General features: G+C 38.0%; 1 protein-coding gene across 1 annotated transcript in view; it reads left to right on the top strand.

The window, feature by feature from the left end:
• LOC122831816 (low-density lipoprotein receptor class A domain-containing protein 4-like) overlaps positions 1-18,800 on the top strand; it is a 216,197-nt gene that overhangs the window by 8,325 nt on the left and 189,072 nt on the right. The window contains exon 2 of the mRNA XM_044118308.1: positions 12,228-12,316. The gene's annotated coding sequence lies outside the window, so the exon portion shown is untranslated. The remainder of the gene's footprint in view (positions 1-12,227; positions 12,317-18,800) is intronic.

Raw genomic sequence — 18,800 nt, 5'->3', positions numbered from 1 at the left:
TGATTTAAAACAACCTGCTATACTTTGCTGGAAAGTTGTTTGTATGTGTATTGCAGTGCATCCCATTTCACAGCAGAAAATATTAATTATTTGGAATTAGAATTTATTGAACATTTTCTTTTGAATATCAATAACTATTAAATTTTTTAACAGCTGTGGTACTTAAAACATCCCCCCCCAAAAAAACAAAAACAAAATGTGTTCAAATAAAAACTCTGCAGTACAAACTCCAATGTGACAATAATAAAATAAAATGAAGTTCTTAAAATTGACATTTCAGTGTAGCATGAATAGGAATTATTAATAAGAGCTTCGTTACATGCCAGGTTTTAGACATCTATACAGTTATATTTTCTAAGACGAGCAGCAGTAAAATAAACGGATTTGGCAGGATGAAGTCTGTGCATTGGCACAGCAGGCCCAGCATGAATCAGTAAATGTGGATCCAGATTTACATTAATTCAGAGGAAAATATGGCGCCCAGACAATGAGTCTGACCTGAGAGAGTGCCTTAAGCTGCTTCAAAAACAAACACACGAGTTGTGTTTGTGGCGGCTCGTAAACCGCCCGGTGATGTTTGGAAACTCAGACAGAGCCGGTCAATGATTAGAGCAAAATGGGACGTTTTGCATTCAGCACTACATAAAATACTCGCTGTGAACATAAAGTGTTTTTTTTTTTTTTTTTTATCAAAATGATTGGATAATGAAAAAAAATGTGTTGAATAAATAGATCAGTGCAGATGATTATTATCACAGCTAGTTCAATAAAGATGTACAGAAACATAACTAAGATGGATCAGTTTTTGAGATGCAAATGTCTAGTGATGGGATTCTGATTTTTAGGGTCACAAGTCGATTCAGAAACAAATTTTAATTCAGAAACTAATGTTTCTATTCACACGGTTCTGTTTAAACTATTTTATGTGACTGACATGAGGAAAAGACAGTGTAAGGATTCATTCTGTATCAAATTTCACCAGTTTAGATTTAAAGAAAAATACATTTTTGCATAAAATTCCATAACTTAAATTTCTAATATTAGCGACAGAGTTTATTTGCAAATAGTGTGTTTAAAACATACAACTTAAATTTTGAATTGATTCAGAATTTTGAATTGAAGAGTTTTTGCAACTTTTTTTCCTGCATGTCTACTAGTTTTCTACAAAATTCATAAAGTTAATATTTGAACTTAACAGTTTAATAAAGGAAATCAAAATTTTGTATCCACTGTCCTGTTTTTTGTCCATGCGGATCCAATCTGGCATCCAGCGTTCTGCTGTTGCTCCTACAGAACTGCAGTTCGCTCCATAGACATCAGATTCTCTCAAAACTTTCCAGTGGACTAAACACACTTTACTTGAAGTTGCTTCAGTGACATATTTTCTCTCTCGTTCTCTGTGAGTCTGATTCTCAGTCATGACTCATCACTGTGCTGAGTCATGAAAACTCTGAGGTTGCTTCCGCTGACATTGGCCAAGAAATGGAACAAACCATGAAAGTGCTGGCAGCACCAATATTTAAACATTTGTAAGTCATATTTTTATACAGATTTAGTATGTCAAATATCTTTGTTGGTTTTCAGTTGTCAACAGAAATGTCAAGTTTTTAAATAATGTATTCAGGAGGATATGGAATGAAGATATGCAAGGCAAGCTGATAGGAAATAAGATGTAAATTTCCAGAATAATATCCGGTAGATTATTTAAATCTGGCCTTGTATCCTGGATTAATAATTTTGTTTGAGCTCTTTCTGAAATGATATGGCAGTTTGACTGTAATGCCCTCCGTTGGTACATATTAGGTATATAAGATTCAGATTTTTTTTTTCTACCATCGTTGCCATTTGCAAATTCATCAAAATTATATTTTAATTTCAGCATAAACATTATCAGTTTTATTTGTTTTATGGTTACTTGTGATTTGTCTCTCACCAGCAAAACTCAGAATTTCTCTATTTGTAACCTGAACACAAAGAACTTCGCCGCTCACAGCCTGCAGTCCTTAAATACCTAAACTTCCAGTAAAACGCGGGAAAAAAGCCGCTTTGCCTTGACTGGCATGTGATCCTGAAGGAACACACTTGACAGATATTTGCCTCTTGTCGTTTATCTTCTCTTAACGAATCCACTTCCCACATCTCACAGCTCCTTAAGCTCTATAAAGAAGAGCCTCCTCAGCATTGGGTAAATGTTTCCACAGTTCCCACGCTGATTAGAGGCAGTCCAGAAAGCGCAGTGCTACGTCGGTGATGAAGTAGATAAGAAGCCCTGCAAAGAAAAGTGCTGAAGGCAGCAGTCTCATCAGGTCTTCCTCTTCAAATGCGTATTATTGAAGACATTAAAGCTGTTTTGTCAAACTGTAGCTTCATTTGCTGCTCATGTGATTTTAATTCAGTTTGCTCTTGTTTGCATAGTTTAATTTAACTATGGAGTCTAAGTAGTAGTTAAATAATTCAGCGGCATCCTTGCATGGGAGAAAGGAACTGTTGAGCGAGACCCAGACACAGAACACGTTTCATGCGTGTTCTGTTAGCCTGAAAAATCTCCTCTGTAGCCTTTTAGTTTTACCGATGAATGATTTACACCGTCTCTTTTGCAAACTGAATTTTGTTGGAATCTTTAAAGTATAGTTTTGTGTGTGAAAGCGTGGCACGAAGTTCTTTTTGAGATTCTTCCAAGATAAGGTGTTTGTCTGTAAGATGGAGGGGGATGCGAAGGGGAGACAGAAAAAAAAAACAGATGAAAATTTTCTTTACACATTAGGAGATTAATCTCAGAAACTAGCTAGAAAAAACAAAACATTTTTGAGTGTGAAAATAAAAAATAAAAAATTTAAAAAAATGCAAGAATTTTTTTGGGGCCAGGGGGGAATTTCTGAGTTTGAAAACTTGAAAATCTCAGAAATGTTTGTGAGAAAAGTTGAAAATTTTAGTTTTAAAAGTCAAAAATGCTTTGCTTTTGAAACTGAAAGTTGAAGTTTTTTTCTAGAAAAATATCTGAGCTTTTCTACAAAATTGCACCTGTTCAAACCTCTGAGTTTTTTTCTGGAAAATTTCTGACATTAATCTCAAAATGTGAGTGTCAAGTTGAAATTGTTTTACTTTTGGAAAGTTTTTGTCAAAAGTTGAAATTTCTAAACTCAGAAATTTCCAAGTTTTTTTTCTATTAAATTTAGAACTTTTCAAATTCAGACAATTTGTGGGAAATGTTCGGAGAGTTTTTTGTTTTTTTTTGGCTGAATTTCATTCCTTTTTATGCTGCTCTACTGCTGTGTGGTCATTTGGTAGATACACCACAGAAGCCAGTTTCTACACACACACACGCGCGCACACGCCTATATATGCTCTTACTCACACCTAGCTTTAAAGTAGCAGTGTGTGTGTTCATCTCTTTGGCCGTACTCTGAACTTCAAATTATTATTCCCCCACACTTAAAATTGTCCAGCTTTCAGTTCTCTTTGTGCTAATCACAGCTCCAGTCTGCCTTTGTTTAAGTGCATGGCTGTCAAGCAGACCTCTAGCTATCGGCTGAGATGTTAACAGGCTGTGGTGTCTACATTATTGATGCAGACTGCGACTAGGCTGTGCTTTGCCATAGGCTAAAACTTAAAAAAAAAAAAAAAATTGAAGAAAGAATTGGAGTGAACTCCGGCTGAACTCGAAGGGAATTTAGCTAAAGAGGACTTGCAGATAAGGATCGCATGCTAACATTGAAGCGCCTTGTACCAGAAGTTGAGACAACACGCCCTAATTGTTGTGACACGTCGGGTTTACTGCAGCGTTTTAATGAGCCCAGGTCCCCGGGGCGACGCTGGGATGATTAAATTTAGCATTTAGCCTGCTAAAGTTTCTAACGCCCCTCTTTAGACAGGGACTTGGCTGCTCTATGGAGAAATATTTAAAAAAATGTGAGCTATGTTAAAATATTTTAGACTCAACTTTATGTGTGTATTCAGCCAGTAAAACGTTGCTCGGTTAAGTTACCGTTCACTTTGATTATGTTGATGCCGGCTGCCCCATTAGCGCTGTGAAGCACAAATCTGAGCGGCCTCATTATTGTCCTTATATCATCTTCTGCTCTATGTCACATAAACAGTATTTTCCAGAAAGACTTTGCTGTTAATAACAGGGATTGACACCAGGAATCCTCCTATAGTTAGTACAGCTTACAATATTTCAGTGGTCTTTGTGTTCAGGTTGTGCTTGTGGTAGCAGCCGCTACGCGTTACAGCACACAAGCATCTAACCTTTTGTCAATCTTTTTGCTTTTTTGAACCAGTCTCTTGTACAGGGGTGAACACGGATGGTTGGGCTGCAGTGGGATCAAGAAGGAAACTTGGGGAGCTCCCTCTAGCAAGATTGATACATGGAATAATAATAATAAAAAAGTAAATGAACAGCAGATTATTTTTTGCCATAGTTTGAGAGACGAAGGAATTCTGAGGTTGTTCAGTTGCACTCCGATGAAAACAACTGATGTCGGAGGAGGATGAAGATGGCGATCAATACCTTTTCCCAGATTCATGAGGACCAAAACACAAACTCTGGTCTGCCTAAAAACATTGGTCTTTGTTCGGTTGAATTGAACTCCGGTCCGCTTGGCATTCACACATATATTTGAACCGCACCAGCCACCGCTCCAAAGCAAGAAGTGGACTGCAGAAAATGACTCGTGATCCTTTACCAAAGACAAAAGAGAAATCCAGCAATCGCTGAAATCTGACTCTGGGAATGTCACAGTGATGAATTTGCTCACGATAGGTGCAAACATACATGCTGTTATATCATTGTAGTTGGAGGAAGGAATCTATATGGACTTTTTATTGAGAAATGATTATAAGTCAGGAGGGTAGAATGTATTTATAACTTGATTATTAATGTAAAATGCTGCATATCATGGTTTTGCCATTGTCCTTGCAACTCTTCTGCAGGTATTCAGGAAGGATTGGTAACTTTGTGCAACACTATCATGCTCTGTGTTTATTCTGTATTTACTTAGATGCTTTCACTGTAATTTACTCACCGGTCTTCTTTGCTTCTTTTATCCTCGTCTGTTTCTGTTCGTCAGGTTCACTGTTAACCTTTCTACACAGCGGATTTTTTTTTCTGCACACTTTCTTATGATCATTTATGCATTCAGTCATTGGTTATTTATATATGCATGCCTTGAATACTAATCAGATGGAGATGCTATACTTTATTTTTTATTTTTTTGCTACAGATGGTTGCGAGGTCAGAATTAAGACGGGCTGCAAAGAGGAATTCTGATGAGACAAGTTTGTATTAATTGTGTTGTGGGAACTGTATAGATGTATATTTATTTAATTCTCACTTTGCACCATAAAGTATATATTTTTTTCTTTCTGGAAGAAACTTGCAGACCTCCTCAAACTTGTACTGCTGATGCCTCAGAAATGGAAATTAGTGGAGGACGTCTTGCTGCCCTCAGGACACGAGCAAGCTTTTTAAATTAGGGGGGTAAAAAAAAATCAGCTTGTTGGCATGCCTTGTGCATCCCACACACCCTCATCTCAGTGAAGGATGTAAGGTTAAGACAAAGCACTTCAATCATCTAACCACATTAAGCATTGTGTTGACTCTGCTTGCAGTCACACACAGAAGGGAGAGTTGATGTAAAGCCCTAAGCTCATGGTGATAAGCTGAGTGGGAAGGTGGAAACCCAAAGATGCATTTGGGAGTTTGTCTAGTTTGTGTTGGATATCTTCTGCTGTTATTATTGTCTTTCTAGAGATAATTACCATGTTAAATATTTCCTTCTTCTTTTTGACTTTGAAATGTCCAGAATGTGCATGAAAAGCTAAATTTGGCATGGTTACAAGTTTCTTATTTTGTTCTGCTTTCCTGTTCTGCTTGGGCTGTGCACTACTTTTAGTTCACCTGAAGGCAACTGAATATATTTGATCAATATCATGTTTGAATAGTACCTGGAAACACAGTGGACCCTCAGTATATGTGTGAATAGAGGGCATAAACTCCTCCATATAGGTAAAAATTATACTTGAGAGATGCTCTAAAAATGCTTATAGCTGCTCATTTTAATAGACCCCACACCAAACACAACATAATGTAATTATAGTTAAAATAGTAAAATTTTTCTGAAAACATTTGGAGGCATGTTCCATAGAAGAATCTGCGAATAAGTGAACACTGAGCCGTGGATAGTCGGGATCCACTGCACACAAGTTTACAAGTTAATGTGAAACACTATGTAGAAACAAATTAATTTGACACACGGTGAATTGTTTTAAATGTGTCAAGTCAAATCAAGTTCATCATCAGGCCATTTTGAAATGCTTCACATGATAGAAACATAACACACTAACCAATTATGAAACAAGCAACAAACATTGCATTTTGTCATCATCATACTCATCAAAAATCATCATCATAAAATGCACATAAAATATACTAATGAATGTCCATGGTTATTTTTCCAGTTTTCTGGAAGTTTGTTACAGATTTGTGGTGTATAGAAGTTGAATGCTGCTTCTCCGTGTTTGGTTCTGGTTCTGGATGCAGAGCAGAACCAGAACCAGAAGACCTGAGAGGTCTGGAAGGTTGATGCAACACCAGGAGATCTCTAATGTATTGTTGTGCTAAACCTTTCAGTGATTTATAATCTAGCGAGAGTATTTTAAAGTCTATTCTCTCAATAGAAGAATTCCAGAACTGGGTGATCTTCTGTATCTCCCTGGTTTTAGTCAGAACACCAGCAGCAGCGTTCTGGATCAGCTGCAGCTCGAGGTTTGATTTTTAGGCAGACCTGTGAAGACACTGCTGCAGTAATTAATGTGACTAAAGATAAACACATGGATGATTCTCTTTAGATCTCTCTGATCCTTTAATCTTGGAAATGTTCTTCAGGTGATAGAAGGCCGACTTTATCATTACGTGTCTCTTCTGAAAAACTATTAATTTCACTGGCAGATTATTTCACTTATTACAAGACACTTTTTCCCCTATTATAAATGAATTAATCTGTCAGTGGAGAAGGACGTTCTTCATCAATAATAAGAAATTACTGACTTAAAAGAAGCTCTAATTTCTTGTTAAAAAGTCTCTCGTAAGTTAGTTTTGTCTTATTTCAAGTAAACTAAGATATTTTCACAAAATCTTTTAGTTTTTTTTCAGTGTGTGGATGGTCACTACACCATTTCACAAAAATACAGGCTTTTTTAAAAGTAAGCTAACAAATACTGATTCAGTTTGTTGTTCAGGCTGATTATGACTCAGAAGATTTAACAGTATCCAGTCATCATCTGTGGGACTGAGATGGTCTATATGACCAGCTGATTTTAATAATCCCCGTGGTAGATGATCATTCTGCGACAGACTCATGTACATACTGAAGGACTTCCATCTTATCTGATAAACTCGACCTCAGAGGATTACAACTCATCTGAAGATGAAGACAACCAAGATCAGTGAGTGTTCAGAGTTTCAATGGGTCCAGTCTATGTCTCAGAATATGTTTATTTTATACCCTCAGAAATGATAAAAACTGCTGTGAATGACAAAGCTCAAGCAAATTACAAGGACATTTATTGTCCTCTAATCATCAACTGTTCCACAGTTATCTATGTTTATCTTCCTGTTTGAAGTTTTTCACCAGATTGGTTTCTGTGCATGTTCTCCACATGTAAATGCTATGTTTTGCTCTCTTTACGTCAGCTAGTTACAGGCTGGTGCAGATGTGCATTTGACGGAGTAATACATACAAGTTTAATGTAGCTACACAGAAAGTGTGAGAACACTGAAGTAACTTTTCTTGGCTGCAGAGCTGTGTGATTTCTATTTTCCATATTTCCCGCTGGTATTGACTGGGATAATGTTGATGGCTTAAGCTGTACTGCAAGTGCTGACATAATGGAGCAAACTGGTGGGAAGGAGCTCATCATAAGTCTGCCTGGCGATCATTCTTGGCATTAGTGGTGGATGATGCAGCAGTTCTGCAGCTTGTGGCAGGATATATCGTTTATAACAACTTGGCTCGAAATCGTTGTGGCTTATTGATCAAATCTGCCAGTTCCAGTCTGCCCTGGTCCTCTTTTTACAAACTGCTTCTCTGTGTTTTAAGTTTTCCAATTGATTTGGAAATCCATATATAGTACAGATGTTTGGCTTCAGGCATGGGGAAAACATCTTAACACCATTGAAATCATTAAAACTCCCAAATAAAGAGAAATACACATGAACTGTGATCATTTGACCTGAAGCTTAGGTTCTGTCAACAGAACCAACCATCAGTTCACCACTGATGGTTGGTTTGAGATTGGTCTCCAGCATTTTTATTTCTTTTATTGGTCTTGGGCTTCCTTCTGTACAAAATGTAAAGAAAAGTGAAGTGGGTTCAGTTTCAGCAGTTGTAGGATTCTTCTCGCCTTTGGGAAAAGACCATAAACCATTTCTCATGCATTTATTTTGGTTGCGTTTACCCAAAATGCACCACATCCTAAAGCAGGTCCACTTCCTGCTTTGGGAGCGCTCCCCAGTCCACTTATGCTCTGGAACCGCACCAGAGTTCACTTCACTCGAGACCAAGAGTTTGCCTTTTTTGTTCCGGATCTGAGTTGGAATGCGCATTCACATCGCCCCAAACAAACCGGACTTTCTAGGTAAACGATGAAGAGTTTGATTGAAGCGGACTAAACAGTGCTGGTGTGAATGCCTCCTAAAATATGTAGGGCTGAGTGGCCTAAGGACCAGGATTAGGAACCACAGTTCTGAAAGTTACCAATGATTATCTAGTCCAGGGGTGGGCACTGCTGGTCCTGGAGGGCCGGTGTCCTGCAACTCTTAGATGTCTCCCTGGTACAACACACCTCAATCCAACAGCTGAATCACCTTCCAAGTGCAGTCAGGTTCTCCAGAGTTCTGCTAATGACCTCATTATTAGACTCAGGTGTGTTGAAGTAGAGATGCATCTAAAAGTTGCAGGACACTGGCCCTCCAGGACCAGGACTGCCCACCCCTGATCTAGGATGATATCATGTCATCTACTGCTAGTTTGAGAGTTTCTGAAGGTCTCTGACCACTGCAAGTTATTTATCTTCCCAAAACTGTCACCAAGGAAAGTAGAATAAACTAGAATTTCGAAAGACAAAGAAGGAAATACTTATTGAAAAAAAAAAGGTCAGAATAGGATGATATGATTTTGCTAATTAAACTCTGTATATGAATTTTTGGTATCATTTAGTTCAGTATTATGGGTCTTTCAACGAGGAAGCAGAAGTTGGAGCAGACAAAACTCTTCACACCTCTTCACTTCATCTTTTCATAACATAATGTGCCCAGCCTGAATATCTTATTTATTAGACCTCTTCAATACCAAACTCATCTCAAGGCCCTTTCCAAAATGAGAAAAGTTAAATATCAGTCCAAGCAAATGTGTTCCACCGTATTTGACTCTCTATTCAAATTCTAATTGTAGAACAAATAAATGCAAGTTAAGGCCAACAATTTCCATCCATTGTTAAAATGTTGTGTATCGCACAGCAAAAGGAAACACTTCATGTTGGTATTTTTATAATGTGAAAGCTGTTATGTTGTTCAACAAAGTTGAAAATGAGATAAAACAATCAAAACTTGCATGTATGAATATCTGATGCTAATAAAGACAAAGGAAGCATGTGCTGGGGAACTCCATGTTGGTGCTCTGGTCCCTCATGGCAGGCAGGGTTCTGGGATTAAATCCCAGAGGTGTTTCCACACATGGCGTGTCAGTCTGTAAACGAGTAAACATGAATTAAACTGACCTGACATAAATTATGGGGTAAAGTTGTTTCATGCATTCGATGTGCAATTAGATTCGGTCTGACAAACAATTAATTTCTTGCAGACTTTCTGAGCGATTAAAAATAACCTACCTGTTACTAGGCAGCTGCACTGAATTAAGTGTGCATGTGAGATTTTGTGTGCTTGTGCTGTGTAATGACTCAGTGAGTGTGGGTTGGTGTAGGCTCATGTAGGTTTTTGTTTTGTGAATGTGAGCTAATGCAGGATACTGCAGGTCACGGAGGCCACTGGAGGTCAGTTTGGGTTGCAGGTTGGCGTGAGTGTGTGTGTGTGTGTGTGTGAGAGAGAGAGAGAGGGAGTGCGAGAGAGACTGCGGTGAAGCCAATAGCCATGTAGCCTTTGCCAAGATCTTTAAGGAAGTTTCTTTGGATCTAAATCTACAGTTTAGGCGGCTGAGAGTCTTTGTGAACACCTAGAAAAAGCCTCTAACTTGTGACCGTTTTATGTTTTTGTTTCTTGCTTTTAATTTTGTTATTATGTATCTTTTCTTAGACAAAAGTTCTGGGACCTAATAAAATGAAGTTAAACGCATACGTAGTGCTAGACGATGCAAATGTGGCTGCTTAGCTTCTGAACCCTGGGAAAAACTTTGATCCTATCCATGTTTTGATGTTACTTTGACATGCACAACCTATGGAACTGACATTTTGTAACGGCTGTTCCCTCTATCTATGTGCTTCCACAAAGTAGAAATGGCTAGGAAAGGTTTGAGGAGCATAATAGTGAGTTTGAAGTGTTGAAAGATCCTCCAAATTTCCCCACATGTTAAATCCAACTGAGCATCTGAGGGATAAGATGGAAAAACTACCTCACAGGCTTTCACAACCTCTTTCCAGCAACTTAGTGCCAGAGACCACAGGAGATCTTTAGGGGTCTGATGGAGGTCGGAGCTTTGTGTTGGCAGCAACAGGGAGGCTGCCTCACTTTTAATGTTATGCCTGATTATGTACATTGTGTACATTTCACATAGAATTGTTTCGGTGCTGTCTTAATATCTTCACTATTGTGTTTTTATGCAAATGTTCAACATCTTTAAAGTCAAACACACACTTTCCAACGTTAAACCTTTGTCAACATTAGGCTTTATAAACTCACACTCAGAGATTTCTCCTCCACAAAGCAATTACAACTCAGGGAGTCTAAAAAAGGAGCCAAGTGGGTTACCCTTTTTAAACAGGCAGTGACAGGGGAACCTGTTTGGCAGGATATCAAATGAAGACACAGCAAAGACTTCTTAATTACCAGATATTATAAACCCATTGTGTTCAGCAGTCTTCACCAATCTTGTATGTATGTTTCCCTACTTTAGCAGTTCTAATTTACAGCACCTTTAAAAAGTATTCACCCCTTGGATGTTAAACCTTTTTTTCTACAAATCACCAGGAAAAAAATTCAAGTAAGGTAGATTTTCATGAACAAAAAGAGCTTGGTGTTATGACAACACTTTTGTCATAGCACGAGTGCCATTTCTTTGTCAGCTCCATTTTTCGTTTTCTTGAGAGAGAAAGACAATAAAGGATAATTCTGTTCTCCTCTAAATGCCCCACTTGGATAATCATGTTCTGACATAGAATTTCCATTTCTGCTGCCAGCATATTTTCAACATTACTCTGGATGTGGGAGATCGTATGAAAGCGCTGCCTGACTTTAGTGGTTAATGTCCTATAAAGTTGGTCAGACTTGAAAATGAGGCTGCAAACTTCTAAGCACTGGAGGGGAATGTATTCTTTAAGGAGAGTCGCATTATCTCTACGTTGTGTATGAGTGCGTTTGTGGGGATGTGTGTGTGTGTGTGTTACTAGTTTGTGCCGAGCACTGCAGTCCTGCCTTGCTAACTGTACTGAAACTGGCACCTTGCCAATTGTGACAGTACTTTCAGGGGTTTCGAGTGGAATACCATACACGTACGCGCATGCACACAAACACACACACGCATGAAAATGCCATTTATTTGTCAGTGAGGCTGAAATGAGCTCATACCCACCAGGGGGCTGCACCCTCTGTGTGTGTGATAAAACCCTCTGGACTAAAAGAGCTGTCGTCTGGAGCTTCATGCTAACATTTTTGCTCTCCTTGCACTTGTGTATCTAACTTTTTTCAGTTAAAGGCGACCCAAACTTTTTTAAGCTTCTTAAGCGCCACAATTTTTAACAGCAGCATTTTCACTGTGCAGGTTTAAAGATGCAGCAGGTAAAACGGTCACTATGTCGTGATAGTAGAGTATGAGATAGATGATCTGTAGAAGAAAAAGCAAGCTCCTTTTCCATTTCCTGGTACTCCCAGAGCTAAAGGCCGAAACTATTCAGTCAGAAACAGCCAATCAGAGCCAAGAGGAGGGTCTTAGCGTTGTCAATCAACCCTCATGTACACACTGCTCATGCTCTATCCCTTTCTCTCTGCTACGTTACAGCTGGTTCACCACAACACAGCCTGTCAGGAATTGCTAAGGCTGGTTAGCATGGCCACTGATGACGGCAGATAAAGAGTTTTCCTGGAGTGGTAAGTTGTTTTTTTCTGCAGTTGTAGCTCATGGAGGCAGAAAAATATATTTATTTTTTTTTTTTCCATGGATTGTCTGTCTCATTTTATGTTCTCATAACATGGTGACACTATTCTGTAAAAAAAGCGGATTTTTGTGAAACCTGCTGCGGATTTATTATAAGGTCAGGAGCTGTAAGTAAAACTGTGTGTAAATATCTACTTTTATTTTAAACATAAATTTACATAATAATTATTTCTAAAAAAACTTTTCCTTTACAAGAAGGCCTTGTATCATAAGTTTGTTACATTACTAAATAATTCAAGTAATAATCACTGCATATTGGTAGAATATAAAAATTCAGCTTGATGTACTTTGTCAAACGTTAATAACTGAACAATAAAATGACTTATTTTAGCTATTGTTTTCAGACTATGGACAGTAAAACAACACATCCTTCAAAGATAGGTCTTTATAATTTCTTATGAATTGTGAATTGATGCACATGAAGCCATATAAATAAAATATAATTAAAATATAGCATTACTCTGGCTGTGGGAGATTAGTATACTTATTTAAAAGATTATACCATCAAATTGAAAAATCACTGTAGGAAACATCAATAGTGCTCATTAAACTGCAAACTAGTCAGTACTGTGTCACAGAGACCCATTCAGGAAATTACAATATTATTGATATTGTAATATTTAATTTCCAGAACTTTATCACAAAGTAAAACACTTAATATATATATAAATTAATTACACACATTTGGATGTTAAAATGTTTTTTTTTTCTGTTTTCAAAATGATAATTTTGCACTTAGTTAATAAAAACATGACATTTAAAATTAGCATATTATAGTAGACCAATAAATCTTTTAATCCAGAAAAGCAGGCTTAATCAAAAAGTATGTTTACCATCGACTTAAAGGTTTTTATTTTTAAAAGGTAATTTTATCCTGAGGATCCAGTATCCTCGGAATGTGTATTTTATAAAATATTTTTGAACATCACTGCACAACAATGTGGATTTCAAATGTGGATTCCCAAATTTGACAAAACCTCAGAGTGGAAATACTTTATATATATAAGAATATTTAGAAAAGTGTGTTTGCAGTGCAGTAATGTTGAATCATGCTGATTCAGTAGAGCACACTGACACCCGTGACATTAACAGATAAAATCTTTGGTGCGTGTGTGTGTGTGTCAGCAGTGGCAGTGCTGCTGAGAGGAGTCCTTCCTGTTTCATGCTGTGTGTTACGTGTGCAGCTCATAAAACCTAACAGTCTGCTTACCTGGCACTCACCTCACTTTATCCTTTGTCTATCTGCTTCCATGCTGTCTATCTGCATGTCCATCTGTACCTCTCTGTCTGGACATTTCTGTCTCTTCCTGACGTAGAAAGAAGCCATACGTTTCTCTATGTATTTGTCAGATTCAAAAGCCTAACTTTAGTCATGTGGCTCGAATCCAAATTTCATTTTCAGAATGTTAATGTCTGAAAACTAATAACAAAGCTGGCCATCTCTCCCCAGTATGACTTGTGGATTAACTTCATAGCATTTTATTGGAGGAATTTTACGACTGCAGGCAGCATGGGTCATTTTAGAAAGATTTTTTTTTTTTTACATGTATCATAATTAGTTTTTAATAAGGATCTGAGTGTTTAGGAATCACTGGCTGATGCAGTTTTGATAATTGCCATTCCTTGCACCTCCCTGCACACTGAAAGCATATTATAGTTATCAGAATTAATTTTATGAATGGATTTGATACCTGGTAAGCTTTGCCGGGCGCTGACAGAGCTGATGTGATTCAGTGACTCTAAATATTTAAAAAAAAAAGCCAGTAATGGGACTCAATTAAAGTTTTTCATTGTGTTGTTTGCAGGATCTGTAATTAATTAATCACATTTCAGTCAAAAACCAAACATTGACAAAAAATAAAGGTTTTATCAGCTCTAATGGTCTTTATTTAGAAATTGTCAGACAGGAAGTGGGCAGTGGAGGAAGACATGCAGCTAAGGTCAGAAGGCCGGGACTCAAATCTGTGACAGCCGCTCTGACAACTAAGGCGTCCTTACGCGGGTGGCACTTTGCCTCTGCTTCACGGCTGCTTCCATAAACAACATTTTCAATTCAAAAACCTGATTTTTTTTTTTTTTTATTTTATTTATTTTTTTGTTGAAAAAATAGATGAGCTCAATAACAAAAGTATTTCTTGTTGGTAATCTGTTATTTAGGTTATTAAACTCTCAGATTGGTACAAAGTACTGTTGTACCTATTCAGCTTTCATTTCAAGTGTTTCAGAAACTCCTGAGCAATCCTGGAACTTCTTTGGAAAAAAGATTATTTAGAGATATGGGTGTTGACAGCATGTTTAGCATTAAGAAAGAATGTTGCACTAAATAGTTTCAGTGATAGGCTAACTTCTTTTAGCACAACGTGTCCAAACAGATCGTTTTTTGAAGCAAATAAAACCAAACCCTTATTGGGTCAAGGGAAGCAGCTTTGTTGTCATTGCATATCTCCTTTGTGCTTGGAATTTTTGGATGTAAAAAGAAAGTAAGAATAATTCTGTTAAATTTTTTAATACCTTGAATTCTATGTAATTGCTCAATTGAAATGAATACTTTAACCTAGAGTTAATACCTTAACTCTTGGTGAATGTCAGAACACCAAATTGTTGAGGCTGGAAAAGATGGCAAAAAAGTCAGGAGTCTAATAAACTCTGTGCTGAACTCAGTAACCGTGTAGCTATGGAGTTTGAAGTTCTCACTCTGCATGTGGGTTAGTGTCTATTTGAAGGAGGACTGTTTCAATGATACAAGCTAAATCGTCATGTATAAAAGGTATACTACACATCGTTACAAAAGCAACAGAAAGCCTGCACTTCTGCCTGCTCTTCTCACTGAAGGCTGGATGTTAAGTGCAATCGGCTGCACCCACATTTGGAGGACAACAGTAATGGAATACTGCATGCTCTACCTTCTCCTATCATTAACAGAGAAACAACGTCATGATATGACTTTTGATGTTGACGTGGTGTGAGTGCGTTGATTAGTATGTACACATAAACATCAGAACTTCTTTAAACTTGGTTGGTCTACTGACCCAGCCAGGTTTGCTCGGCGTGGCAAAATCACACAATAACACACACCTCTCGCATCAAGAGGGCGCGAGGCTCTCACCATATCAGTGCTGTAGGAAAGATCGTGGCTTGGTGCCCAAAAGCAACTATGTACAACATTTACCACGATAATAGGAGTATGTAAGGTGTCTTTAGCTAACATTGTTAGTATTCTTAAATATCAAAAACTCCAAACTAAATAAGAAGAAGAATTTGACTTATCTGGAGTTTGAACTTGGTTATTGTATGATCATTCCACAATGAACCAAGATGGGTTTGATAAATGAGTACAACCCAAAGTTAACATTTGTGTCGGTGATGAGTGTATGCAAATTTCTCTGATATTTTTTTATATATAATGTTGCTATGACAACAACCTAACTAGCAGATATTGTATTTTTTCAATACCCAGTGACAGGTGCAACGGTAAAAGTCCTATATAGTCCCGACTCAGCAGAGATCCCAATGTGTGCTCCACTGTTTTTAGGGCATTTTGTCATGGAAATGAAGCTATAGCATTTAAGATCAGCTCAGCTCACAGCTTCCACAGACCAGACCAGGCCAGTCCATCCCATGTCGCTCTCAGCCATGCCAGTTCGTCGTGTACACGCTCCAGCAGCATATGGCGGTTGCATGCTGTCATGGGAGCTTGTCTCCTGGCTTGGCCTCCCCAGCCCCGGGACAGATGGCAGCTCTCTGGGCCTCCAAGAGCAACTGCGCTTCTCAAGGCATGCGGCCTGCTCCATCCTCTTACCTCGGCTTTTTTCTGTCTGTCTTTTGGCCTGGTTTCCTACTGTACCTCCTCACATGCCAAGACTCTTGTAAGCACATGCCCAGACTCTTGTATATGTCGATGGACAAATGTTAATTTAGGTTTTCGATTGAGTGGATATGTGGAATTCAATAAAATTTCCCTGAAACTGCAAATGTTGTCTCGGTTTAATCACTTCGCTGGGGCTATGGGCCGACTGCTGATCATAAAATGATCCGGTATTAAAAAAATGTTGGAACACATGTCAGACTTTATAGATCTGATCCAGCCAAAGTTTATTGCTGGATTCGGATGATAAAACACAAGAATGAACATGCCATTCTGACAATATGATCATCGTCTCACAGAGCGAACTGTTATAGTCTATGATGGCTTTTCTTTACAGACTACAAGTGTGCTGTAACAAACACCATTGACTGTAATACTAATTTTTGTACAATTGTTCATCAGACAAAAGGTTTTCTCTCAGCTGGAGCTGCACGTCTTTGGCGAATAAGACAACTTTATCATCCCAATTCAGACTAATTAGACATCTCTGTGTAGTGCAGACAGAGACCTGTTCATTTTATCGTACTGCTGCTTGGTCAGTGCTTACACCTCCCATAAACATCCAGACATATGTTCTCTGTGGGGAGGTTTAAGAAAACAGAGGTTGCAAGCGAAAGTGGAATGTGCTTGGTGATATAATGTTTTATCGTTTCATTGCTGGCTGTCTAAATGTGTCTTAAACAATGGCCAAAAACAGAGCTGGATTTAGGAGAAGGTGGGCCCTTGGGCTGAAGCCAGTCATGCAGCCCTTCCCACACATATTTCCTTTACTCATGCAAATTACAATAGAATGTTAGTGAGTTTTTGTGTAAATATGCCTACACATCTTTGTATTTTCTCTATTCTGAAAAGGTTCCTGGTAAAAAAAGAAAGACAAAAAAAGGCATCATTTCTGGGTATGGCTCACCCTAAAGGCATGTAGGTTATACATATTTTGTGGTATAGTGAAAAAAATTACTCTGGACTATTCTGGAAGCAGCTCATAGATCTAGACACCATAGAAATACACGTGCATATAGTAAAACCTTATGAGAATTTGACTGCATTGAACGGATTAAATAGAATTGAATTGGTGAGTAAATGTTCTGACTATATGCACTTTTCATGTTTTCAATCTTTCGTTAAAGTAGACCTGAAGTGTAACCACAACTCTGTGGCAATGCAGCATGAGCAGAGAAAACAAGAGAAACATCCAAATTGTTCAGTTTGAGTGAAAAGTGTGATCTATGCTATTTAAAAAAATAAAAATTATTATTTCTGAGATTAATCAAAAAACTTCTGAGGTTTTTGGTGGAAATTTACTCCTTGTTTTCTAACTACAATGACGTTAATATGCTGTCATATAATTTTGATGTCGAGATTAAAATAATTTAAAAAAGACAAATGAAATATATGTATTTGCAATCTAGCTTCCTTTTTACTGTAAATTATGTGTTACGTTGACAAAACAACAAAACAGTTCTGCTTCATAAACTAAGAGCTTTGCTGTTATTGCTGCCCTGAGCAGAGATCCGTCCAACATGACTGTTAGTCTGAAGCAGAGTGGGCATCAGCTGAGCGCGTCACATTAGACAGACAGGGAGCAGCTAACAGGGTTTGGCTCTCAGGAAGAAAGTCAGTTAAAGGGTGAAATCTCTTAGCTTGTAAAAATCCAAAGTCGTTCCAAGTTTGGAGGTATTCAGCGTTATAGGGTGAGTAGAATTTAATCTGTGTTTTTCACAAATCATAGGGCCTTAGTTCTGCTGTCATGTTGCTGGTGTGATGATTCCATAACTTTCATTTATACTCGTATGCCTCTCTCCTGCTTGCTTTTTCAATCACTGGAGACATTGTATCTATCGTAGCTGTGTCTAACGCTGTCTGTCAACACTGTAACAATTTTCTCCCGAGTCTGATCATTTTAAACACAACGTCTAATCTGCTCTGTAACCTGACCTGTTCCTGCCCCAAGTCTCCTCAGGTACAGACAGAACAAAGGTTCTGCTAAGGTTCGATTGTTACAAGGATATTTACATCCTTTCTGATGTAAATATGAAAGAATGACATGCTTGTTTAAAATGTCATTTCTCACTCTTGAGCGGGTGTTTTAATTAGCCTTCCTTTCCTGCAGCAAGATCCCAGGATTTCTTTGCTGACTGTGTCAGTATCCTTCGAATGAAAAGCATTTGGGTTTGGTTTTAAATGAGTCCTGCTGGTCTAATGTTTAACTATTATCGTGGGGTTTTTTTTTCTCCCCCCCCCCAATAGTCTACTTGTAATTTGACGAAGCCTAACCAAAGCTGGTTTTATTTATAGTTAATGACTTTGAGTACAGAGAGTCTGTGCCGTTGTGCTCATGTTTTCTTGGCAGTGCCTGTAATGGTTCAACTTACCGGATGTTGACTCACAACTCCTACCAGAACACATGTCTACTGCTTTTCCAATTCCCCCCAAATCTCCCAGCTGCACTATTTCGCCCAGAATTGTGTATCTGCCACAGCAAATAGCTTGGCAGTTTTGAGATAAATACAAAAAAGGCATCAGTTTTATTGAGCCTTTATTGAATCATAATG

The sequence above is a fragment of the Gambusia affinis genome, linkage group LG05 (genome assembly GCF_019740435.1).
Source record: "Gambusia affinis linkage group LG05, SWU_Gaff_1.0, whole genome shotgun sequence".
Lineage (NCBI taxonomy): Eukaryota > Metazoa > Chordata > Actinopteri > Cyprinodontiformes > Poeciliidae > Gambusia > Gambusia affinis.
This window is presented reverse-complemented; position numbering and strand designations above follow the sequence as displayed.